The sequence below is a fragment of the Kogia breviceps genome, chromosome 1 (assembly GCF_026419965.1).
Source record: "Kogia breviceps isolate mKogBre1 chromosome 1, mKogBre1 haplotype 1, whole genome shotgun sequence".
Taxonomy (NCBI): Eukaryota; Metazoa; Chordata; class Mammalia; order Artiodactyla; family Physeteridae; genus Kogia; species Kogia breviceps.
Genome location: NC_081310.1, coordinates 163566689 through 163593165, shown reverse-complemented (window position 1 = coordinate 163593165; position 26477 = coordinate 163566689).

Genomic DNA, 26477 nt, shown 5'->3' with positions numbered 1-26477 from the left:
GGCCCAGCCGCTCCGCGGCATGTGGGATCTTCCCAGACCGGGGCACGAACCCGTGTCCCCTGCATCGGCAGGCGGATTCTCAACCACTGCGTCACCAGGGAAGCCCTGCACTGGGTCTTGATCCACACCCTGACCACGACTTCCTCATCTGGGCCCAGACATTAGTATCCCTGTAGATCATCAGGTGGGTCTCTCTGACTTATATAAGTTAGCCCCTACCCCAGGCATTGCATTTTTTTCTACCTCCTCAGCTCAGCTTCTTCAAGACTGACCGATTGTCTGACCTCCACTCTCTCCTTTCCTACATCCTCCTTCCTTGGCAACACATGCATGCCCTCCTACCAGTTCTGGAAAATCCTGGCCAGAAAGAGATGACACAAATGTGAAACAATACACATGCCAGTCCATTTTGCAACGGCTGCTGAGACCAGCAGCTGGGACCAGCGACCCAGATTTAGTCTCACTTGTACATCTGGCTCACCCTGGGAGCTCTCTGTGCTTCCGCATCCTTTTCTGTGAAATGAACCTTATGTTGCCCTCCCTTTCACAGAGCAATCGGGAGAATCAAGCAAGGGAATATTTCTGAAAGTGACATATTTCTGTAAGCTCTTGTTACTTCCACTTCCTTGTGTTCCAGGTATGGATTCTTTTAGATTACAAGAGTCTAAAAGTCCATTTGTCTCTAAAGTAAGTCCCTTTTTCTGTAACAAAAAATAATTAAAGTCCTTTACCTAACCTTATTACTTAACTCATTTCTTCCCATTTGAGCATCTTTCTGTTTAAAAGGTTTTGGCTGTGCTTTTCAGTTCCTTAGCAGCACGTAAAGTAATTTCCAGCTTTCAGCTTCATTCTAGGGGCAAAGCCACCCCACCATTTCCTCAGTAGTGCTAGCTGTAGTAGCTGGTTCACTCAGAATTTTTGAAAATGTAGGGATGAAAGCATTGAAAAAGATGTTTGAACCATGGTTCATTCATTCACTTAATAAACATTCACTTGGTGGGAAATATGTGGTAGATGGTAAACTGCATGACAGCATCTTTGCATATTTGTTTATTGATGGGATATGTTTGTTTAGTACACATATTTTTTGTTTAATTTATGTTTGTTTAATGGCTGAATGGCTGAACGACAAACCCCTTCCTTCACTTCCTTAGGTTTCCCTGGCTGGAGCCCTGGTTTCTCTGATAATCACGGTATATAAAAATACATGTGCACTCACTGCTCCGGCACAGTGCTCAGTGCTGTGCATTTAATTCTCACAGTAACTGACTGTGGTAGGTGCTATTGTCATTGCCATGTTTTACAGTTGGGGAAACTGAGGCTTAGGTTGCCACTGGCTTAAGTACCACGTGAGTCCAGGAGTTATGTTCCATCCACAGAACGGCACATTGCAGGAAGCTGGTCAGCGGTTTGATCTGTAAGTAGATCTGACACAAAGCAGGATAATTTTTGGAGACATTAATCCTCATTTCCCTCTTTCCTGCTCCCATTTACTGGCTCAGTTATTTCTTGTCCTGGGGAAAGTTTAACGTAGGGGAGGCAGGGCAGAAAGACTGGTTTCTCCTCTTGCTTTGTTTTCTACTGGCTGAGATCCAGATGGTGTGCTCCCAACTCTGAGCAGAGTTTCAGGCAAAAGGGCTATAAAGTATCATTTTTGTTATGCCCTTGATAGAGTGATTACTTAGCAATTTTAATATTTCAAGAACTGACCTACTGATGCCGACATACTTGCATTTTTTTCCCCTCCAGCCCAATTATTTCAAGTGGAGGAAAATCTATTGTAAAAAATATAAAGGTTGCAAAAAAACAAAAAATGAAGTGACCCATCAGAGCTATTACCAATACAATGAAGGCTTTGAATAAAATCATTAAAAATGAAATTGAAAAAATACTTCTGCAGATCTGCTGAGATCATTATCATAAATACAATATACATGCAAGTTTTGCAAAATACGTTCTTCATTAATTTTATTTTGACAATTCCCATCTTTGTCTCTATGGTAGAATGTCTTTCTGCATATAAAAAATTAAAAGCCATTTAAGTAACACAATGGGATAGCCATGATTAATAGAGCTAGTGCTGTTAACCATGGAAGCTAAAGCAATTGAAAAAAATGGAAGTAGTAACACATTTATAATTTTGCTAATGTCACATTACAAAGAAGAATATTTTAAGTTTAAAATATTTTAAAAATTTGCTTGTAAAGGCAATGTCTTTAGTCTTTGTTAAGTTTTTCCTTAAAGTTTAAGATTTCATATTTGTGTATATAGTTTTTGTTTATCAAAATGGGTGCCATTTTATGAATAAAGTTATGTGGTATTTACTTATAGAAAAATAAGCTCTTTCTGTTGTCCATAGAAAAGTTTGGATCCTGTTCTACAACAATATAGGAACCTGGATATATTTTTCTAATTCTGAATAAGGCTCAGAGTTCATTGTAACTGGAGTAGGTAACTGTGCTCTAAGTTTCAGGAATTTAAGTAATTTAAGGAAATGTGAATAGTGGTCATGTGGAAAAATACTTAGATGATTTGAATTTGGTAATATTGAATACTTCAAAATGTATAATTCAGGCTGATTTTCCTTTTTGTTTCTTACCAGGGTAAAATGTTATTATTTAGTCAATAATGAATGCAGGTTGATATTAGAAAATATTGGTCCATTTATAGCTCACTATATGTGTCTGTGTAATGAGAATAACTGGCAGGGGAGGGGTCTTATGATACCTTGGAGGCACCATGTGATACAGAGGACAGATCAAGGTCACGTGACTTAGCTTCTCTAGCCTTCAATGTGCTCATCTGTAAAGTGGGGATGGTAACTAAGGCCTTCCTAGAAGAATGGAGACAGTGCATGCAAAGTGCCTGGCATGTAGTATGGGTTCAATACTATTTTGATGTTATTATTATTCCGGTTGAGAGTCTATCTTAGCATAGGCTGTTATGCCCTATAGTTATGTTACTTATGTGATAGCTCAAATAAAATTATTATTTTTTGAATTGCACCCAATTCAAACAAATGTGAAGAATTGCTGAAGGCATTTGTTTAACTTACTGTTGAGAATAACAATTTATTTAACTCGATATTATGCAAGTATACTTTTTTTTTTTTGCGTTATGCGGGCCTCTCACTGTTGTGGCCTCTCCCATTGCGGAGCACAGGCTCCGGACGCGCAGGCGCAGCGGCCACGGCTCACGGGCTTAGTTGCTCCGCGGCATGTGGGATCTTCCCGGACCAGGGCACGAACCCGTGTCTCCTGCATCGGCAGGCGGATTCTCAACCACTGCGCCACCAGGGAAGCCCACAAGTATACTTTTGATCAGATGACTTCAATGTACTCTTAAATTCAAGTATTTTGAATTTAAAATAGTTTTGAAACTATTTTAACATTTATATTTTTAAAAAAGAAGATAAGAGACTAGCTCTTGAAATTGTAAAATTGAGTGATATGCATATAATGCAAAACTATGATCTGGGGCTTCCCTGGTGGCGCAGTGGTTGAGAGTCCGCCTGCCGATGCAGGGGACGCGGGTTCGTGCCCCGGTCCAGAAAGATCCCACATGCCGTGGAGCGGCTGGGCCCGTGAACCATGGCCGCTGAGCCTGCGCGTCCGGAGCCTGCGCCCCACAACGGGAGAGGCCACAACAGCGAGAGGCCCGCATACCGCAAAAAAAACCCCAAAAAACTATGATCTTCAGACTTTTTAATGGGATTTTTAGGAGATTTACATTTTGTGCTCTTCTCTGTTGTGGTTTGAAATATCACAAAATGTGAAACTTTGCATCTACCCCAAACCTTTCCTTCTTCCTTCTAGCCTAAGACTAGTGACTGCACCAAGGATCCCAACCCCTCTCTCTTCTAAGAACTAGGGTAGCGGGGAGACCTTAATTTCCACTCTCAAATCCCTATCTGGATAACATCCCAATTTTCTCTTTCTCAGAGCCAAACTTTTCAGGGTGGTTAATACTTTCTCCACAGTCTCAACAAATTGCCATCATGTTCACTTCTCAACCCACTTTATTTTGGCTTCTATATCTATCATTTCAACAACTCTTCTAACAGTTACCACTGACTTCCATGACACTAATTCCAAGAAACACATTTTATACTTGGTCCTTGTTGTCTCAGGGGTGCTTGACATCCATCTTCCTTTTCGTGTGTTTCGACACTCCTTGTAGGCCATAACCTTTGGTGCTCCTGATTTCCCTCATACCTCTCTGCTGGCTCCTTTTCCTCCTTTGGAGCCTCACACTTCTCTACCCAGTTTTTAAAATATTGGAATTACTCAAGGTAACAGAGCAACACGATTAGACACATTCATTCAAAAGTCTCCCCGATTCACTGGTTGTGTCATTCAAAGGGACTGGGGAGAATAGTGCAACTGCTGTGTCATACAGGTGACAAGGAGGAAAGGAGAAAGGACCTTGAAATTCTCAGTCTGGTGATAAGGGGCTTAGGGCAAGCCCCTTTCCTTTTTTCGGATTTAATTTCCGTATTCGGAAGACAGGACAAGGTCTAGATAATCCATGTGGGTCCTTCCAGTTGTAGCATTTATCCATTATACTGTATCTCTTTGCTTATCAATCTGTCCCCTCCACCAGATTGTGAGCTGTCCCAGGGAAAGGCCTCGCCTTTATTCACCTTTGTATCCTGGAGTTGCTCAGCACTAGCTGGTATACAGGAGGCAGCAGTGAGAGTGGGGACTGAGTCTATACCTCCTTCCTGAACATTTCCATTCTCTTACCTCCAGGCTCTTGCGGGAGAAAACAAAGGAACTATGAGTCCTTGGTCCTCTGTATGGAACCTGCTATGTAAATTCTATTGGGTCCTGTCTTTTAACAACTTGCTTGCCCATGCCCTCAACATTAACCATAGCAGCTGTTCCAAATCGCCACTCTGCTCAGGCACTCAATCCCCCCTGCCCCTGCCAGGGCAGATGATGCCTCTGAATCCTCTAAGAAAATTGAGGTTATTTGGCATCAGAAATCTAATCTGCCCACTCCCTCCCACTTTCTTGTCTCTTATACTTCTAATGTGTTGGTCTTCCCAGTTGGACCCCTTCACAAACTACGACTACTGTGTTAAATTAAGAGCAGAGCAAAGTGATTTCTACCTAGCCTCAATACTTTCATAAAAATGTCCATCTATGAAGTTTCTGAGCCCCATCTCATCCAGCTCATCCATTCTATTCAATGCCCATTCATCCCCTGGCCCCATTTTTTCTCTCTTATTGTCCCTCTCTCAGCACTTTTCAGCACCATCTCCCTTATGAACAAACACCAGACTCCCCGTCATGAAAACAGCTGTCATTTTAATTTATTCTTCCTCTTCTCAGCTCCTTTCCCAACTCCCTGCCCTATGTTTATTCTCTTAGTATACAAACTCCTTGACCTGCAATGTCTCTAGTTCTTTGTCGCCCCCTTGCTGTGGAGATCATTTCTATATTCCTCAATCTGCTCTTTCCTAAGTCTCCCCCTCCTCCCACACGTCTTCTTAGCTCAAGTAAATTAAGTAACTGTAAAACATCTACTGTGTGCCAAGCCCAAATCTGAGCTCCAAGGGAATCCAAGAGATGAAAAAAACAATGTTTGAATCACCATAGAGTTTCAAAACCTAATTAGGAAGACAAGTTGTATATACAAAGAGATATATAAAGAGGCTGCATAGGATTGCTGATTGTGGAATGAACAGTAAATGAAAAACATGAACAAAGTGTCAAATGAGAGCTATAAAAATGAATGCTTTAATTGTTCGCAGGATAGATTCCCATGGGCGGGTGGTGGTTAGAGAAGCGTTTATAGAGGAGGTGCGTCATGAAGATGGTTTTCAGAAGAGCATGAGACACACAGGACAAGAGTTTGGGGGTGTTGGGGAGGGTGGTGTTAGGAATATTGATTCTTCTTCCTTTGTCTCCCTCAATGAATAGAAACATAGGGATCGTCCTAGATTTCTTCCCTACTGTGCCCACATCCAACCAGTTACCAATTCCCATCAAAAATACACTCCAGGGCTTCCCTGGTGGCACAGTGGTTGAGAGTCCGCCTGCCGATGCAGGGGACACGGGTTCGTGCCCCGGTCCGGGAAGATCCCACATGCCACAGAGCGGTTAGGCCCGTGAGCCATGGCCGCTGAGCCTGCGCGTCCGGAGCCTGTGCTCCGCAATGGGAGAGGCAACAGCAGTGAGAGGCCCGCGTACCACCAAAAAAAAAAAGAAAAAAAAATACGCTCCAATATTTCTCCCACTCATTCTGCCTCTCTGTCCCATGAAATTCCCAGTCCAGGCCATCATCACATCTTATCTGAATACTACAATAGCATTTGAACTGGTCTCTTAGTTCAGGTCTTATACCCCCTATACACACACATAATTTGCTCCCATAAGGTTAAGATCCTGGGACGTGGATTCCTGAAACTGCCTCCTTACCCTCTGATGTCCTTGAGCAAATTGCATAATCTCTCTGTGTCCCAGTTTCCATATATGTAAAATGAGGATAAGTAAAATGCTAATACCAACCTCAATTTTTTTTTTTTTTTTTTTGCGGTAGGCGGGCCTCTCACTGTTGTGGCCTCTCCCTTTGCGGAGCACAGGCTCCGGACGCGCAGGCTCAGCGGCCATGGCTCACGGGCCCAGCCGCTCCGCGGCATGTGGGATCTTCCCGGACCGGGGCACGAACCCGTGTCCCCTGCATCGGCAGGCGGACTCTCAGCCACTGCGCCACCAGGGAAGCCCCAACATTAAATTTTTAATATGAGAATTAAATGAGCTACTACATATAAATCACTTTAGAACAGTACTTGGCACTTAGTCGGCACACAATGAATATTTACCTGCTATTATTATCCAAATAGTCATCAGAGTGCTCTACTATCTAACCATGTAACTCTCCATCTTAAATCCCTTCAGTGGCCTAAGTAAAGTCTGAAATCCTTACCTGGACCTGCCAAGCATCATTATCTGTGTTGCTGGGGGCTTTTTCAATGGCCCCTGTCCCCTGTATTGCAGCTGAGGAAATTTAATTCAGTGGACATTTGCATAGGAATGCCGAGAGAAGGAAGGGATCGCTTCCTCAAAATGGGATTTTTGAGTCTCAGTAAGTATGGTAAGCCATTCTTTGGCCAGAATAAATAATTTTCTAAATTCCTGTATCCTCCCACTGTTGGAATGGGTTGGAGATCTTCGCTCTCACTTAGAGGTAGAAAGAACACAGGCAATATCATAAGGAAAGTTTCTGCTACATGAAATGGAAGTTGTGGAAAATCCACCCCTTCCAGCCTGGTGGACTGAGGCAAGAATGGGCAGAGGCCAGGAAGCCAGTGTTCAGGAGAGTAACTGATTTCTCCCATCCAGGTGAAAATCTGGGGAGGGGGAGTTTTGGATAGATGAGGGGAAAGTTGAGAGCACAGAGTTCCTTTTTGGGAGGAACCAGAGTGAAAATGGCAGTGAAGCAGAAAGAAGGCCTGAGCTAGCACCCTCAAGCCTCTTTTAGGTTCCAGGGTATATTGTAAAAAGCCCCAAAGTTCCTTTGTTTTCCATGGAAGGACATGAAATGCAGCTGATGGACTGGCCCGGTCTCAGAGGGATAACACCTCCAGCAAGAGCCTGGGTATGACTGGGTCAGCTAAGGTGTCCTCAGGCCCTGACCTTGCCGAGAGAACTAACTAGAAGTTCACCAACCCAGGGACCAGACCAGACTAGATCTCATGAAGCTTAGACTAGCCAGGACCCTAGGCATGGATCTGAGGTCTTCAGCCCGACCATCATGATGCAGTCTTATGAAGGCCACCATACACTCATCATGATTTGGGGAAAGAGCAGGGCCCAGAGAAAGAATCTGAAAAACGACAATGCCATGAGTCTTCCAGGAGAGACTGTATAAACCAGAAGATTCTGAGACACTGTCAAATAGCAACTTCTAGCTGAGGGATGGAGGTAGGCAGGAGGTGGGAAGATCTGGAGAAGAGGGAGCTGAAACACTTCATGTGTGGTGCACGATGGATTCAAAGGGCCAGCACTCGGTCCAGATGAAGTCATCCTCACTGGAGTGTGTCTTAACTATTACCCTTTCAAGTAAAATCTGGCTCCAGAGACTGGGGTTCCCAACCTGAGGAGTGCAAGGCAGTGAGGAGAGGAAAGCAGGGAGTTGTAGCAGAGACTGGGTTTATTGTTCTGGGCTGTAAATCCAACACCTAACATGTGCCTGTTTTAGCATAAATAAATGAATGAATAAAAGAATTGTGGGCAATGTGTAAAAAGCAGGCTGGGAGTGGGGGGCAGCAGCTTGGGGAGTTAGGTCCGTTGGATCCTAGTTTACCATCTGATAGGTAATAAATACTAAAAACTCATCACTTTCTAATTATTTTACTATATTTTACCATTATCTATAATAATAGATAAGCTTGAGATTAATTATGTCTCTTGTATCCAGGGCTGGCTTCATGGGCCCGAGACCTGAGCAGTCACGCGGGGCTCTGCACTCAAAAGGGTGCTTGGTTTAATACTCTGCTGTCATCAACTTGAAATTGTTAATACATTTTTAACAAGGGGCCCCACATTTTCATTTTGTGCTGGGAACCACAAATCTTGCAGCAGAACCTTCTTGTGTCTGTGTGGTGGAAATACTGTATGATGGTAGCTACTTTGCATCTCTTGCCAGCTGAGTGTTCTGGGTCCTCTGCTGGCAGGCTTGAAATAGGACATGGTGGACATTGGCAAGCACCAGAAATCAGAGTGAGAACCAGTAGTAAAACATTTACCAGCGCACCACTGGACAGGCCGTGCTCTTCAGGCCTAGTGATCATACACACCCATTACCAGCCCCCAGACACCTGTGGGGTTTGATAGCATTTCAGTGGGAAAGAAGTTCTTTTTTCAGAGCAATTTACTAGTTCTTTGTGGCAAAGAAGAAAAACAATGACCTCAGCTTTGGCATTATTTCAAAACTTAAATTCAGACCTTTCGTGATTGAAAACTGTCACAGTTGAATTATGACACTCCATGAGAAGAAAGTGTCCTGAATGAAGGTCGGAACCAGTTGATAAAGGGCTAGAAATCCAGGAACTCGCGCCTGCCTTCTCTGGCCAAGCCAGAGCTGCCCCTCCCACTGCTGCTGCTTTCTCCAGGGGTAGCGGGGATCTTGCCCGAGGGCTCAGAGATGCAGTGGGCTGGCTTAGCCCTGGAGTGAGTGGATGGATCCTCCCCCAAGAGCCGGGCTACAGAAAGCTCCCCCGCAATCCGCGCAGCGCAGAGTGATGGAATCCTCCTGGCGCCAGGCGCACTGGGCAAGGCCCTTTGACCTGGCGTTGGTGTTCTGCTTGGCCCTGGAGCTGCTGCAGGCTGTCAAGCTCTACCTGCAGAGGTAGCGGCTTGCTTTGAGACCTGCGCCCCTTCCCCTGGCCCCCCACCCACTGGTTCTACGGGCATCACAAGGTAGATAGAGGGAAGGGAGGGGTGAAGGAGGATGCTGGAAACTGAGTGGGCAGAGAAGTGGTTGTTTCCTTCCCTTACTCCCATCCCTCCCATCCCTCCGTCCTCTCCTGCCCCACCTGTGGCTCTCAGCATTTTCATTACTCCAGACTTGTTCTCTCACAGCCCTAGAGGGCAATGGAAACACCCTAGAGCCACTAGAATGGAAGTTTGGGGGGCTGGGAAGGGGCTATTTAAAGACAATACAAAAAAAGAGGGCTGTGGTGTAATTCAGGTCCAACTGCTTCACCCATCTCTTGCATTTATGTACTGTGTTTTAAAAAGCCTTCCACATATACTGCTAAAGAATAGTCTGTTATCCTAAATAATACTTATTAAGTGCAGAAGATACACAAAATTGGACACAATAGTTGCCACCCTTAGTCCTTTCTAACCAGAGATTCTTGTGAAGTAGGGAGCAGCCCCATCCAATCACACAAAAAATATTGACTAATTGGAATTTGTAAAGTAGAGAGAGACCCCTTACCTTTTGTTCTCTCCTGTTCTCTAAATCCACTCCTCACCCCATTCCTTGTTTTATTCATTCAACCAACTTTGAGTGGCAGTTGTGTGATAGGTGCTAAGATTACCAAGAGAAGACAGTTGCCTGCCCTCAAGGGGCCCAAGTCAGATGTATACTTCGACCACAAAGGGAAAATGAAAATACAGGGTAATGAGTGCTTTGGCAGAGGCCTGGGGACAAGGCAATCTTGGAGGGAAGTATATGTCTCTACCTAGAGGAGAAAAAGTTCTATGAAAGGCTGAGCAGAATCTTAAAGGATGGGTGGGTGGGGAGGGTGTTCCCATCAGACCTATTGTGTGATCTCTTGGCTCCACCACTCCTAGTCCCTCTTCCCTAAAGCAACCACTTTCCTTTCTTTTATCTGTTTATTTAAATCCTTACCTGGAAGATAATACTGGGTTGGACAAAATGTTCATTTGGGTTTTTATATACACTCTTACAGAAAAACCTGAATGAACTTTTTGGCCAACCCAATATTACTACATTGCTCTTCTTAATTTAATAATTTTAGTTATCCATCTATTAACTACCTTATGATGAGTAATCACTTACACCCATCTTTTACTGTCCCAATATAGTTATATTGTATTTTTTATTAAATTGAAAAATTATTATTTATATTCTTTTGATTATGTAAATGTTATTTATCACTGATGTAATAGTTGATTTTGTTCCTTTTCTCATAGAGCTTTTTTTTCCCCTCATGGTGTTGTTAACTTCCTCCTTTTCTCATTTGCTTAGTTTTTCAATATCTATCACTATTTTTTCCCAAAATGCTTTAATAGGTCTGTTAAACACATTGTAATAATATTTCCAAATATTGGAACATATCAAACAATCTATCAGCCTATATGTTTTTCTGGAGGCATTTCTCCCACAGACCTCTCCTCCTGTTCCAATCTGGACTGGTTGCTCTCTAGACCTGGTACACAGATGTTGTGCTGTCCTGTGTCATATCTCCTGTCTCCTGGACATTATGTCTTTTTTCTTCCTAATTTATTTAATCATTTTTATGGGTGACTTCTTGAGAATGAGTGAAGGAACGCCGGGTGAATTTTTTGAGCTCCTGAATCATTGTAAATGTCTTTATTATAATTTTGAACTTGAGTGATAACTTGGTTGGATATAGAATTATATTTGGAAATAAATTTCTGTCATAATTTTGAAAACATGTTCCATTGTCTTCTAGCTTTCAGGATGACTTGAAAATTTCTTATTTTTTTCCAACTTTTTTATTGTGGTCAAATACACCTAAAATAAGACTTACCATCTTAACCATTTTTAAAGTGTACAGTTCAGTGATGTTAAATACATTCATAATGTTGTGAAACTATCAACTCATCCATCTCTGTAACTCTTTCATCTTGTAAAACTGAAACTCTTTACCCATTAAGCAGTAACTCCCCACTTCTGCCTTTCCCCAGCCCCTGGCAACCACCATTCTATTTTCTGTCTCTATGTTTTTGACTACTCTTAAGTATCTCATACAAGTGGAATCGTGTAGTATTTACCTTTCTGTGATTAGCTTATTTCACTTAGCATAATGTCCTCAAAGTTCATCCATATTGTAGCATATGTCAGAATTTCCTGCTTTTTTAAGGCTGAATAATATTCCATTGTGTGTATATACCACATTTTGCTTACCCATTCACTTAATGGAGTTGGTGGACTCTTGGGTTGTTTCTACATTTTAGCTGTTGTAAACATGGGTGTACAAATATTTCTTTGAGACCTTGCTTTCAATTCTTTTGGGTAAATATCCAGAAATGGAATTGCTGGATCATATGGTAATTCAATTTTTATTTTTTTGAGGAACCACTGTACTGTTTTCCACAGTGGCTATACCATTTTACATTTCCACCAGAAGTGCACAGGGGTTCCAGTTTCTCAACATTCTTGCCAAAACTTGTTATTTTCTGTGCTTTTTTTTTTTAATAGCGGCCATCCTAATGGGTGTGAGGTAGTATCTCATAGTTTGATGTGCATTTCCCTAGTGATCTGTGATACTGAGCATCTTTTCATGAGCTTATTGCCATTTGTATATCTTACTTGGAGAAATGTCTATTTAACTCTTTTGTTCAGTTTTTTGAAATTAAAAAAATTTTAATTAAAATTTTTTATTGAATGAAAGTTCATTATTTTTTAATAAATTTATTTATTTTATTTATTTATTTTTGGCTGTGTTGAGTCCTTGTTGCTGCACGTGGGCTTTCTCTAGTTGCGGCCAACAGGAGCTACTCTTCATTGCTGGGTGTGGGCTTCTCATTGCAGTGGCTTCTCTTGTTGCGGAGCACAGGCTCTAGGCACACAGGCTTCAGTAGCTGTGGCACGTGGGCTCAGTAGTTGTGGCTCACATGCTCTAGAGTGCAGGCTCAGTAGTCGTGGTGCACGGGCTTAGTTGCTTTGCGGCACGTGGAATCTTCCTGGATCAGGGATCGAACCCGTGTCCCCTGCATTGGCAGGTGGATTCTTAACCACTGTGCCACCAGAGAAGTCCCTGAATGAAAATTCTTTAAATTCTGTAGTGCTTTACAATTTTCAAAAGTTTCACACACGATTTCATATAATCCCCTAATAACCCTTTTTCCCCCACCCCTATATTGCCCACCCCCCTTCTCTCTGGTAACCACTAATTTCTTCTCTATGTCTGTGTCTGCTCATTGCTCATATCTGGTCTGACTCAGTGCCCTACCCGATGTGCACACACATTTTTTAGCCAAGATGGATTCCAGTGCAAGAGTCTCTGGGAGGTTGGCAGGACATATTATGGGTTGGTGCCCGCTCCCTTTCCTGACCCCTGAGGATCTTTTCTGCACATGTGTGGTCTGGGAAGTCTCCCTGATTCCAAAAAACATGTGGTCATCTTATTTTTTTACTCTAGCAGAACTCAGCTCCTCTCTCCTCCTGTCTTTTCTTTGAAATGTCAGCAGGAGACAAGCTCCAACTGCTCAGCCTGAGGCCCATCTACCTCCTACTCAGAAGGAGCCATAGTAATCTGCTTATCAAGGCAAAAAGTTCATCTCTAATGGCAGTGTTTGTACGCTAATTTATAAATGTTGGAAGCTCAGAGTTTTGTTTTTTGAGTTTGCTTCCAGCTTTACACACCTGTGAAAAAGAGCCTTCTGCTGTTATAATGGAAAAGAATTAGGGTTTTTTGTAGATGGAATTGGCAGGTTTTTAGAGAAGCACTTACTATGAAGTCATGAGAAAGAATCAGTCATCAGGAATTACAGAGGGAATGGTGAGCTGGATGGTGGGTCATGTTTAGTCTACTAACATTTTTTCCTTCCCACGTAAAAACATTTTTTTCAGCTTCCAGACTCCACTCCTAACCTATGTGACACTGGCAGGTGAGGCAGAGTGTGTGACTCTCCTAACTTCACCTTCTCACTTGGAAAAGCAGCTCACAGTATATATCATTCAACAGTGATGTGGTCTGGGGATACAACATGTATTTATATTGAAAAGATGCATACACTAACCTTGTTTAGAACATTATACCCCAGGCTTGGAAATCCCAAGGAATGTCTGTTCACTCACTTCCAGAAACAGGGTCAAGGCCCTCTACCTGTGGGACCTCATCCAGGCCTCGAGCTCAACTTGCGGCTATAAACGGGATGAATCCAGACTGGCTGACTTCTCTAATTTCTTTCACTTTTTTCACTGCAGATATTTCAGAATGGTAAAATGGAGAAGCTTGAGGAGATTATAGAAAAATACCCTTGTGCCTTTCCTCACTGGATTGGGCCCTTTCAGGCATTTTTCTATATCTATGACCCAGACTATGCAAAGACATTTCTGAGCAGAATGGGTAAGAAAGGGGATGAATCTCAGGATCCTAATCCTCCTAGGAGTGATATGCACAACTCACAAGCAGGATTCTGAAGGAATTCTGAAGCAAAGATTGGTACTGGGCCTTTAAGAGACACTGGGGGAGGTGTGGAGAGGTTTCCCACCAATCCTGAAGGGGATTCCCACATCCCCCAGTCCCTTGTCTAGTTCAGACTCCCGTGGGCCCTTTTAGGTCAGTGTATCTTAAAGCCCATCTGGCACTACCAGATCTCCAGGGCCTTCCTTTGCCTCTCTTGGTTTTGTGACTTCCGCGTCAGCAATACTCCCCACACCCATCCCCTTTCTTGAACGTAAAGTCTCCTTATTCTCCTGAAGGAGAATTCAGAAGTAGTGCTGCCCCTGCTGGTTCAGTATGTAAACCTGAATGTAGATCATCCATTTGCCAGTCTAACCTCTTGACTGTGGTCTAAACTGTTTTTGTTTTCTGCATGTTTCTCAGCTGTGTTCCCTTTTGGGGCATGAGGCATCTAAGCTTCCCATGAGTCCTTTCTCAATGCTTCCAGGGTAGATTATCTCATACCACAAAATTTACATGTCCAGTTTTTGCTCCCTCAACTTTGTAAAACTTAAGATCTGATATACTCACCTTTCTTCTTTGTGCTATTACCTCTGTTACACTTAGTAAAACCTGATAAAAGAAAGCAGCCTTTCCTTGAAAGCCTCCATGTCTCCCAGTCCCCCGGCACTGATTCGTCTCATGTTCACCATGTAAAGGACACGAGCTGTAAAACACCCTCATGTTAGAGATCACGAGAACCCTGAGAGGGTTCTCACTCTCTGGGGTCTGCTGGTCCCTGCTCTAATAGTTAATGTGCTTTCCAAAAAGGATGTGATATATTGTCCCAGCTCCTGTTCTGGACACTTTGCAATCTCTGTTTCTGTCGGGAGAAGTGGAAACAAGGAAAGAATCTGGGTTTGTGTACCTGTCTTCCTTCTGGGGCTGCTGTTGTCAGCTTTGTGAACCAAGATTTGCATGTTTCCCCAGGCGGCCAAGGCTATAAGGAATGAGCCCTGGGCTCCCTTTTGCTCACTATGGTTCGTGCAGGCAAATGAAGAGAACCTTCACCAACTTTGGTAATTTTCCTCTAATGTTGTCTTTTGTTTCCTCTGCTTGACTCTGCAGATCCCAAGTCCAAGTTCCTGTATGAGTTCATGGTTCCATGCCTTGGTATGTATGTGCAAATGAAGGGGGTGACTGACCCCCTCTCTCTTGAAGTTCCCTTTCTATAGTACAGCATGCCAAGAAAACTCATATTTTTTTTTCTCTCTCTAGTTGAGGCGTGCGAGCTCAGTAGTTGTGGTGCGCAGGCTTAGTTGCCCCGTGGCATTTGGGATCTTTGCTCCCTGACCAGGGATGGAACCTGCGTCCCCTGCATTGGAAGGTGGATTCTTTACCACTGGACCACCAGGGAAGTACCAACAATACTGTATTGTGCACTTAAAAATTTAAGTGGGTAGATTTCAAGTTAAGTACTCTTACCACAATTTAAAAAAATGAAAGAAAAGAAGCTTGGTCCAAAAATAAATCGTTTTAACAAAACATAAACATGTAAGTTGAAATCAATTAAGCTTTTTACATTTTTTTAATTTTATTTTTTAACATCTTTATTGGAGTATAATTGCTTTATAATGGTATGTTAGTTTCTGCTTTATAACAAAGTGAATCAACTATACATATACATATATCCCCATATCCCCTCCCTCTTGTGTCTCCCTCCCACCCTCCTTTTCCAACCCCTCTAGGTGGTCACAAAGCACCGAGCTGAGCTCCCTGTGCTGTGTGGCTGCTTCCCACTAGCTAGCTATTTTACATTTGGTAGTGTACAAATGTCCATGCCACTCTCTCACTTCGTCCCAGCTTATCATTCCCCCTCCCCGTGTCCTCAAATCCATTCTCTATGTCTGCATCTTTATTCCTGTCCTGCCCCTAGGTTCTTCAGAGTGAAGTAAGTCAGAAAGAGAAAAAGAAATACCGTATGCTAACACATATATGTGGAATCAATTAAGCTTTTTAAGCAGTTCAACATCACTTTTCATGAACACCATAATAGAGAACATTTATCAGGCAGTTAATTAATCCTTCCTCAGCTCCACCACTAAGTAGCAGTATGACTTTGGGCAAGTGACTGCTTTGTCTCAGTGTCATCTGTAAAATGGAGATAAAAAAGAACCTATCTCATAGGTTTGTGGTGATGATTAAATATGTTAATATATGTAAAGCACTGAGGGCAGTGCCTGGAACTGAATAAATATTAAATATAAAATATATTTGCCCCAGGAAACTTGCAAGACAAACCTACACATGCATACATATAGACATACACAAACATAGATATTGTAAGGAGGACACTCAGATAAGCTGATTAGAAATTATTTAAGACACAAATGGACGTTATGTATAGCAGTAGTTCTCAAACTTGTTCTCCTCATGGCCCACACAGAAAATATTAATATTTGTATGGCTCATTGGAGGAAACAAGAGTGGATTTGGGGGCATCTACACAGAACTTAGTGAAAAAAATTCTTCACATTTTCTTTCTATTACATAATTATGATGAAAAAACAAAATGCAGAATATTAGGGGGAAATTAAATGTTAAATTTATTAAAAATAAAAACTTTTCAAATTAAAAAAATTTTATTAGTAAAATTTATCAATATTTTTACTGCATCTAGATTTTGAGTGATAGTCAGAAGCCTTTCCCTATTCCAGAATATCTCAACTGTGGCATTAATGACATTTTGGGCTGGATAAGTCTTTGTTATCCAGGCAGTGAGGAGCTGTACTGTGCATTGTAGGATGTTTAGCTGCATCCCTAACATCTACCCACTTGATGATAGTAGGACTCTGACAGTTGTGGCAACCAAAATATCTTCAGACGTTGCTGAATGTCCCCTGGGGTCAAAATTGTCCCTGGTTGAGAACCACTGCCCTGTAACCAAATTATAAATATATTCATTCATATGTTCTTCTAGTGCTTGCATGGTTTTGTTCTTCTTGGATTTAGATCTCTGATCCATTTAAAGTTTTTTCTTATGTATGATATGAGGGGTTGCTCTAATATTTCTGAATGGTTATCCAGTTGTCCCATCACCATTTATTAAAAAGTTCCATCTTTCCCAGTGATTTGAGATAACCACTTTTATCATATTCTAAATTGGCATATGTACTTGGACCTATTTCTTGACTTTCTTTTCTATTCCATTCATCTCTCTACTTGTGTGCTAGACTCACACTGACTCACTTAAAGAGACTTTGTAGTATGTTTTCTTTTAATTAATAAGGTATTTTACAGAGGGTTTTAGGCTTACAGAAAAATTGAGCAGAAAGCACAGAATTCCCATATATTATTATTATCCCATATATGTATTATTAACATCTTGCATTAGTATGATACATTTCTTGTAATTGGTGAGCCATTATTATTAACCAAAGTCCATAATTTAGGGTTCACTCTCTATGTTGTACACTCCATGGGTTTTGACAAATATATAATGATATGTTTCCACCATTACAGTATCACACAGCATAGTTTCAGTGCCCTAAAAACTCCCCCAGGGCTTCCCTGGTGGCACAGTGGTTGAAAGTCTGCCTGCTGATGCAGGGGACATGGGTTCGTGCCCTGGTCCGGGAGGATCCCACATGACGCGGAGCGGCTGGGCCCGTGAGCCATGGCCGCAGAGCCTGCGTGTCCGGAGCCTGTGCTCCGCAACAGGAGAGGCCACAGCAGTGAGAGGCCCGCGTACCGCAAAAAAACAAAAACAAAAACAAAAACAACTCCCCTGTGCTCCAGCCACTTATCCCTCCTTTCTTTGCCCTGAACCCCTGGCAACCACTAATTGTTTTTACTGTCTCTATAGTTTTGCTTCTTCCATGTCATTAGTTGGAATCATACTATACGTAGCCTTTTTAGATTGGTTTCTTTCACTTAGCAATATGCATTTAAACTTCCTCTGTGTATTTTCATGGCTTGATAGCTCATTTATTTTTATTGTTAAATTATATGTATTGTATGGGTGTACCAGTTTGTTTACCCATTCAACTATTGAAGGACGTCTTAGTTACTTTCAAAAAACAAAGTTTTGGCAATTTTGAATAAAACTGCTATAAACATTTGTGTGCAGGTTTTTGTGTGAACTTAAGTTTTCAGCTCCTTTGGATAAATACCAAGGAGGATGACCGGAGATTGTATGGTAAGAATAAGTTTACTCTTGTAAGAATCCACCAAATTGTCCTCCAAAATGGCTGTACCATTTTTCATTAACACCAGCAGTGAATGAGAGTTTCTGTTGCTCCACATCCTTGCCAACAATCGGTGTTGTCACTCTTTTGGATTTTGACCATTCTAGTAGATGTGTAGTGGTACCTTATTATTTTTATTTATTTTTTAAAAAATTTTTATTTAACATCTTTATTGGAGTATAATTGCTTTACAATGGTGTGTTAGTTTCTGCTTTATAACAAAGTGAATCAGTTATACATATACATATGTTCCCATATCTCTTCCCTCTTGCGCCTCCCTCCCACCCTCTCTATCCCACCCCTCTAGGTGGTAACAAAGCACCTAGCTGATCTCCCTGTGCTATGCGGCTGCTTCCCACTAGCTATCTATTTTACATTTGGTAGTGTATATACGTCCATACCACTCGCTCACTTTGTCCCAGCTTACTCTTCCCCCGTCCCCATTTCGTCAAGTCCATTCTCTAGTAGGTCTTGTGTCTTTATTCCCGTCTTGCCCCTAGGTTCTTCATGACCTTTTTTTTTTTTTAAGATTCCATATACATGTGTTAGCATACGGTATTTGTTTTTCTCTTTCTGACTTACTTCACTCTGTATGACAGACTCTAGGTCCATCCACATCACTACAAATAACTCAATTTTGTTTCTTTTTATGGCTGAGTAATATTCCATTGTATATATGTGCCACATCTTCTCTATCCATTCATCTGTGGATGGACACTTAGGTTGCTTCCATGTCCTGGCTATTGTTAATAGAGTTGCAGTGAACATGGTGGTACATGACTCTTTTTGAATTACTGTTTTCTCAGGGTATATGCCCAGTAGTGGGATTGCTGAGCCGTACAGTAGTTCTATTTTTAGGTTTTTTTCTTAGGTTTTTTTTTTTTTTGCGGTACATGGGCCTCTCACCGTTGTGGCCTCTGCCTTTGTGGAGCACAGACTTCAGACGCACAGGCCCAGTGGCCATGGCTCACGGGCCCAGCCGCTCCGTGGCATGTGGGATCCTCCCGGACCGGGGCACAAACCCGTGTCCCCTGCATTGGCAAGTGGACTCTCAACCACTGAGCCACCGGGGAAGCCCCATTTGTAGTTTTTTAAGGAACCTCCATACTGTTCTCCATAGTGGCTGTATCAATTTACATTCCCACCAGCAGTGCAAGAGTGTTCCCTTTTCTCCACACCCTCTCCAGCATTTATTGTTTCTAGAGATTTTGATGATGGCCAATCTGACCGGTGTGAGATGATATCTCATTGTAGTTTTGATTTGCATTTCTCTAATGATTAATGATGTTGAACATTCTTTCATGTGTTTGTTGGCAATCTGTATATCTTCTTTGGAGAAATGTCTATTTAGGTCTTCTGCCCATTTTTAGATTGGGTTGTTTGTTTTTTTGATATTGAGCTGCATGAGCTGCTTGTAAATTTTGGAGATTAATCCTTTGTCAGTTGCTTCATTTGCAAATATTTTCTCCCATTCTGAGGGTTGTCTTTTCGTCTTGTTTATGGTATCCTTTGCTGTGCAAAAGCTTTGAAGTTTCATTAGGTCCCATTTGTTTATTTTTGTTTTTATTTCCATTTCTCTAGGAGGTGGGTCAAAAAGGATCTTGCTGTGATTTATGTAATAGAGTGTTCTGCCTATGTTTTCCTCTAAGAGTTTGATAGTTTCTGGCCTTACATTTAGGTCTTTAATCCATTTTGAGTTTATTTTTGTGTATGATGTTAGGGAGTGTTCTAATTTCATACTTTCACATGTACCTGTCCAGTTTTCCCAGCACCACTTATTGAAGAGGCTGTCTTTTCTCCACTGTATATTCTTGCCTCTTTTATCAAAGATAAGATGACCATATGTGCATGGGTTTATCTCTGGGCTTTCTATCCTGTTCACTGTGAGGTGGATGGACCTAGAGTCTGTCATACAGAGTGAAGTAAGTCAGAAAGAGAAAAACAAATACCATATGCTAACACATATATGTGGAATTTAAGAAAAAAAAAGATCATGAAGAACCTAGGGGCAAGATGGGAATAAAGAGACAGACCTACTAGAGAATGGACTTGAGGATATGGGGAGGGGGAAGGGTAAGCTGTGACAAATGAGAGAGTAGCATGGACATATATACACTACCAAACGTAAAATAGATAGCTAGTGGGAAGCAGCCACATAGCACAAGGAGATCAGCTCGGTGCTTTGTGACCACCTAGAGGGATGGGATAGGGAGGGTGGGAGGGAGGGAGACGCAAGAGGGAAGAGATATGGGAACATATGTATATGTATAACTGATTCACTTTGTTATAAAACATAAACTAACACACCATTGTAAACCAATTATACTCCAATAAAGATGTTTAAAAAAAAAATACTGTGACTCTCTCCTCTCATCCCCTCAATTGGGAGATGGTACACAAGCAAAAAATAATGCTCAATTTCTTATTGATAATATAATATAATATAATTGATAATGCTCAATTTCTTTCTAATCTTAAAGTTTTTCTGTAAAGGATAATATGCCCAACAGAGTTAGTTGTAAATAATATCAAGTGTCATGTTTTTATTCTTTACCTTTTGTGAATCACTGATCTTTTTACAAATCTGAAGAAAATAGTGAATCTTCTCCAGAAATATGTACATACTCCAAGCACCAACAGAAGAGCTTGTCTATGATCTCATGACACCTGGGAACTCCCTGAGCCCATTTCTGGACCCAAGTGAGAGCCCTTCCTCTGACCTAATATCCTGGAGAACCTTAGCAGATGGCTGTGTCTAGTAATGAAGGTACCCATTACTTCAGGAGGCAAGTCATTTCATCCTTAGGGAGCTATCACTGACAGTCTGGTCTCTGGTCAATTGCTCTTGCTTAAAGAGGACAAGAGCCCTGGTTGGTAACACAGCCAGAGCCCATCTTGTGCTGAGCAGGAAAGCCTTACAAACTTGGCCCAGCACAAGGGCCTCGGGAACCTAATTCTTCACCCCAGATGAGATTTGAGAAGAGTCCAGCCTGGCCATGTCACCAGCCCCCAGCAGCCCTTCCTCACACGCAGGGCCTGCAGGCTCCTCAGAGGCCCGAGTGGGCGGCTGTGCAGGAGGGTCTGGGAGGAACCAACTGGGCACGAGGCTTGGCTGCTGGGAGAGGATTTCAGACCCGAAGCAGAGGACCAGCCGGTGCACCTCCCCCACAGGACAGCCCCTTGCAGTCCCTGGCATGTCTGCACAGCCCCTGAGCAAGGACGGGCTTCTTCAGCCCTGGAACTCCTGGAGACTGTTGTGGGTGACCGGTCCGCCTGACCCTGGACCCTGACCAGCGCCAGGCCCCTTGCACTCCTCCGCCAGCCTCTCTGCACCCAGCCCTGCTCTCTTGCTGCTTCTGCACACAGGTCCTCCTCCTATCCCACCCCTGCCCTTCCTAGCCCAGGGCCCCGGGTGCCAGAGGAGATCCCCCTGCAACCCTGTGCTGTGCTGTGATGCCGCCATGTGCCTCCAGGGGACATCTCCTCCAGCCGCTGCCTACAGCCAGAACCTTTGGCCCAGTCCCCCCTGCCCCGTTCCTAGGTCACAGGGCTAGTTCACTCTGCTCCAAGAAGGGGCCAGGAGGACTCTCTGTGCCTGACCGGGGTTGGGGCAGGAGAGTTAGCTGGGACTGTCCTGGGCAGGAAGCTTAGCAGGTCCCCTGGGATCAGGTGGTGCAGAAGGGCTCAGGCTTGTCACTCTGAGAGCACGGACCGATGGGCACTCACTCTCTTTACTGTTCCTAGTGCTGAACCAAGCTGCTGAAGCAACAAAGGAAAGTCTAGTTGCTCACAATCTCGGGGGAAGCAGAGGCAGAGACTTGAGAGGGACCTGAGAGTGGGGAAAGGTTGGGCTGGGAGGGGGTTGAGTGTAGGTGGTTACTCACCCTGACCTTTAGTTTGGACAGGCGCCCAGAATGTGGCCCCATAGGTTGTGTATTAATTACCTGTCATGAGGTCTGGCAAAGGAGAGGGGTGCTGGGGCAGGAGTTAAGCTGGGTGGGGGAGCAGGTCAGGAGGAAATTTGAGGCTCCTGAAAGATCTGGCTTTCCAGTAATTCTTCATGAAAATCTTTGGTGTTTTACTTTCTGAATTATGGGCACTGGATTTGATCTTGAGGGAGAGAATCATGAAACAGTGATGTAAGAGACTGAAGATGAAGTTTTCCTCAGCCCTTGTTCTTTCACATTTGATCTCCATGACTTTTTCAGTGCCCAACCCTCTAGAAATACTCTCTACCTGTGAACCCCTATTCACCCCTCGAAGCCCCATTCTTTTTCTTTCTTTTTTTTTAGTTTTCTCCTTTCTTTGTTGGCCCAATCACTATCATCACTCCAGCATAAACCTTATCATTTTTATTGTACTAATATAGTTTTCTGCCTTTACCTATAACCTGTGAAATCAAGAAATATTTGCTGAGTGAATGAATGACTGAATGAGCATTCCTAAGATGTACATAGGAAATGAATTATTATCCGACCTTTCAAAGGAGAAGCTGAGGTTCAGAGAGGACAAGTCGCTAGCTTCATATGTAGTGAAACTCTCCTGGGGCTGGGCTTCCTGAATCCAAGGCCACTGCTCCATCCACGGGCAGAGTCATCCAGGACACACTGCATAGTGGATGGGGAAAAGCCCTGGGGGACATTTCAGAGGCAGCTGAGGCAGGCAGTTTTGAGGTCCAACAGAGAAGGATTTCAATTTCAACTGGGACTCTCAGAGGCTGTTTTCCTCTGGCCACATCACTTTTCCACTCTGCAATCAGTTTTCCCCTCTGAAATGGGGATGATAATAAAATGAACCACATCTACTGAACGTTGGTAAACTAGACTGTGACTGTCTTGAAGTCAAGCAAGATTCATGTCTGCTTTGCTTGCAGCTGTGTCCCAGCACTTAGCAGACTGCCTGGCATGTTGTAGGTGCTCAATAAATATTTGGTGAGTAATATGGAAAAGGAAAAGTGGGGGTGCACTTGGCCATTGTCACTGTCAGCTGAGAAAGCTTTTTTCCTGCTGTTTCCTGAAGTGCATCCTTCACAGTTAATCAACTCTGGAGGCCCAGGTCTGAGTGTTACCCTCATCTTCACCCTCCCCTAGGTGAAATAATATTCCATTGTATATTCCACATACAATTTCATTTACAATGGAATATTACTCAGACCTAAAAAAGAATGAGATAATGCCATTTGCAGCAACATGGATGAGCCTAGAGATTATCATAAGTCAGAGAAAGATAAATATCATATAATATCACTTATATGTAGAAACTAAAAACTGTCACTGTTTGCAGATGACGTGGTACTATACATAGAAAAGATGCCACCAGAAAGCTACTAGAGCTAATCAGTGCATTTGGTAAAGTAGCAGGATACAAAATTAATAAACAGAAATCTCTGGCATTCCTATACACTAATGATGAAAAATCTGAAAGTGAAATTAAGAAAACACTCCCATTTACCATTGCAACAAAAAGAATAAAATATCTAGGAATAAACCTACCTAAGGAAGCAAAAGACCTGAATGCAGAAAATTATGAGACACTGATGAAAGAAATTAAAGATGATACAGATAGAGATATACCATGTTCTTGGATTGGAAGAATCAACATTGTGAAAATGACTATACTACCCAAAGCGATCTATAGATTCAGTGCAATCCCTATCAAAGTACCAATGGCATTTTTCACAGAACTAGAACAAGAAATTTTACAATTTGTATGGAAACACAAAAGACCCCGAATAGCCAAAGCAATCTTGAGAAAGAAAAATGGAGCTGGAGGAATCAGGCTCCCTGACTTCAGACGATACTACAAAGCTACAGTAATCAAGATGGTATGATACTCGCACAAAAACAGACATACAGATCAATGGAACAGGATAGAAAGCTCAGAGATAAAGGCATGCACATATGGTCACCTTATCTTTGACAAAGGAGGCAAGAATATGCAATGGAGAAAAGACAGTCTCTTCAATAAGTGGTGCTGGGAAAACTGGAGAGCTACATGTAAAAGAAAAATTAGAACACTCCCTAACACCATACACAAAAGAAATAAGCTCAAAATGCATTAAAGACCTAAATGTAAAGCCAGACACTATCAAACTCTTAGAGGAAAACATAGACAGAACACTCTATGACATAAATGACAGCAATCAGTGGGCATTTAGGTTGCTTTCATGTCCTGGCTATTGTAAATAGAGCTGCAATGAACATTTTGGTACATGACTCTTTTTTTTTTTTTTTAAAACATCTTTATTTGAGTATAACCGTTTTACAATAGTGTGTTAGTTTCTCCTTTACAACAAAGTGAATCAGTTATACATATACATATGTTCCCATATCTCTTCCCTCTTGCGTCACCCTCCCTCCCACCCTCCCTATCCCACCCCTCTAGGTGGTCACAAAGCGCAGAGGTGAACTCCCTGTGCTATGCGGCAGCTTCCCACTAGCTATCTAATTTACTTTTGGTAGTGTGTATATGTCCCTGCCACTCTCCCACATCGTCACAGCTTACCCTTCCCCCTCCCCATATCCTCAAGCTCATGCTCTAGTAGTTCTGTGTTTTATTCCCATCCTACCACTAATCTCTTCATGACATTTTTTTTTAGATTCCATATATATGTGTTAGCATATGGTATTTGTTTTTATCCTTCTGACTTACTTCACTCTCTATGACAGACTCCAGGTCTATCCACCTCATTACAAATAACTCAGTTTCATTTCTTTTTATGGCTGAGTAATATTCCATTGTGTATATGTGCCACATCTTCTTTATCCATTCATCTGTTGATGGACACTTAGTTTGCTTCCATGTCCTGGCTATCGTAAATAGAGCTGCAATAAACATTTTGGTACATGACTCGTTTTGAATTATGGTTTTCTCAGGGTATATGCCCAGTAGTGGGATTGCTGGGTGTTATGGTAATTCTATTTTAGGTTTTTAAGGCCTATCTCACAATTTGTGTGTCTCACTATTTTCATGTGCAAAGTGTCCCCTCTGTAGGTTACACGGAAAATTATAATCAACAGTTTCATTGCAAGCACTGAGGCTGTAAAAATCCCAGAGTAATTAGTGTTGTCTGAATGCAATGACATCTGTGTTCTCATGGTTCTCAAGACATGTCAGGCCAATAAGATGTATATGAAAAAATATGACAAGCATTGCAAATGCCCTTCTGAAAGTCTTACATTTGGGGGAAAAACTGAAGAAATAACACACCATCTTCTTTTTATAATCAGTATATTTAAGATTAAAAAATCTAAAAAGATCTTTTGAGTCATTCATTCTCTTTTTGTAACTATAAAGCATTTATTCAGGATACAGGAATGCAGTATGGAAAAAAATCTGTTGCGTGTTGCATGTTTTTAAAACTTTCCTAACACAAGAGATTTTGTGCAGTGGCAATATATGTGCCCATTCCTGTAAGTAACCAAAATAGGGAGCACATCCTATTAACGTTGCTTGATATTTTACATTTTAATTTTAAAATAATATTTCTTAGTACTGGACATAAAAGAGCTTAAAGTGTGTTGATAAATGCCTTAGAATTATGTTTGCTTTTTTCTAATATTTCAGTCAAACTGACTGAGTTAAAAAGTCTTTGTTTTAGAACACCTAAATGCTTTTTTAAAATTTAATTTTATTTATTTTTTTATACAGCAGGTTCTTATTAGTCATCCATTTAATACACTTAATACATGTCAATCCCAATCTCCCAATTCATCACACCACCACCACCACCACCCACTGCTTCCCCCTCTTGGTGTCCATACATTTGTTCTCTACATCTGTGTCTCAATTTCTGCCCTGCAAACCAGTTCATATGTACCATTTTTCTAGGTTCTACATATATGTGTTAATATACGATATTTGTTTTTCTCTTTCTGACTTACTTCACTCTGTATGACAATCTCTAGATCCATCCACTCTCTACAAACACCCAATTTTGTTCCTTTTTATGGCTGAGTAATATTCCATTGTATATATGTACCACATCTTCTTTAACCATTTGTCTGTTGATAGGCATTTAGGTTGCTTTCATGACCTGGCTACTGTAAATAGTGCTGCAGTGAACATTGGGGTGCATGTGTCTTTTTGAATTATGGTTTTCTCTGGGTATATGCCCAGTAGTGGGATTGTTGGGTCATATGGTAATTCTATTTTTAGTTTTTTAAGCAACTTTCATACTGTTCTGCATAGTGGCTGTATCAATTTACATTCCCACCAACAGTGCAAGAGGGTTCCCTTTTGTACACAGCATTTGTTTATAGATTTTCTGGTGCTGCCCATTCTAAACGGTGTGAGGTGATACCTCATTATAGTTTTGATTTGCATTTCTCTAATAATTAGTGATGTTGAGCAGCTTTTCATGTGCTTCTTGGTCATCTGTATGTCTTCTTTGGAGA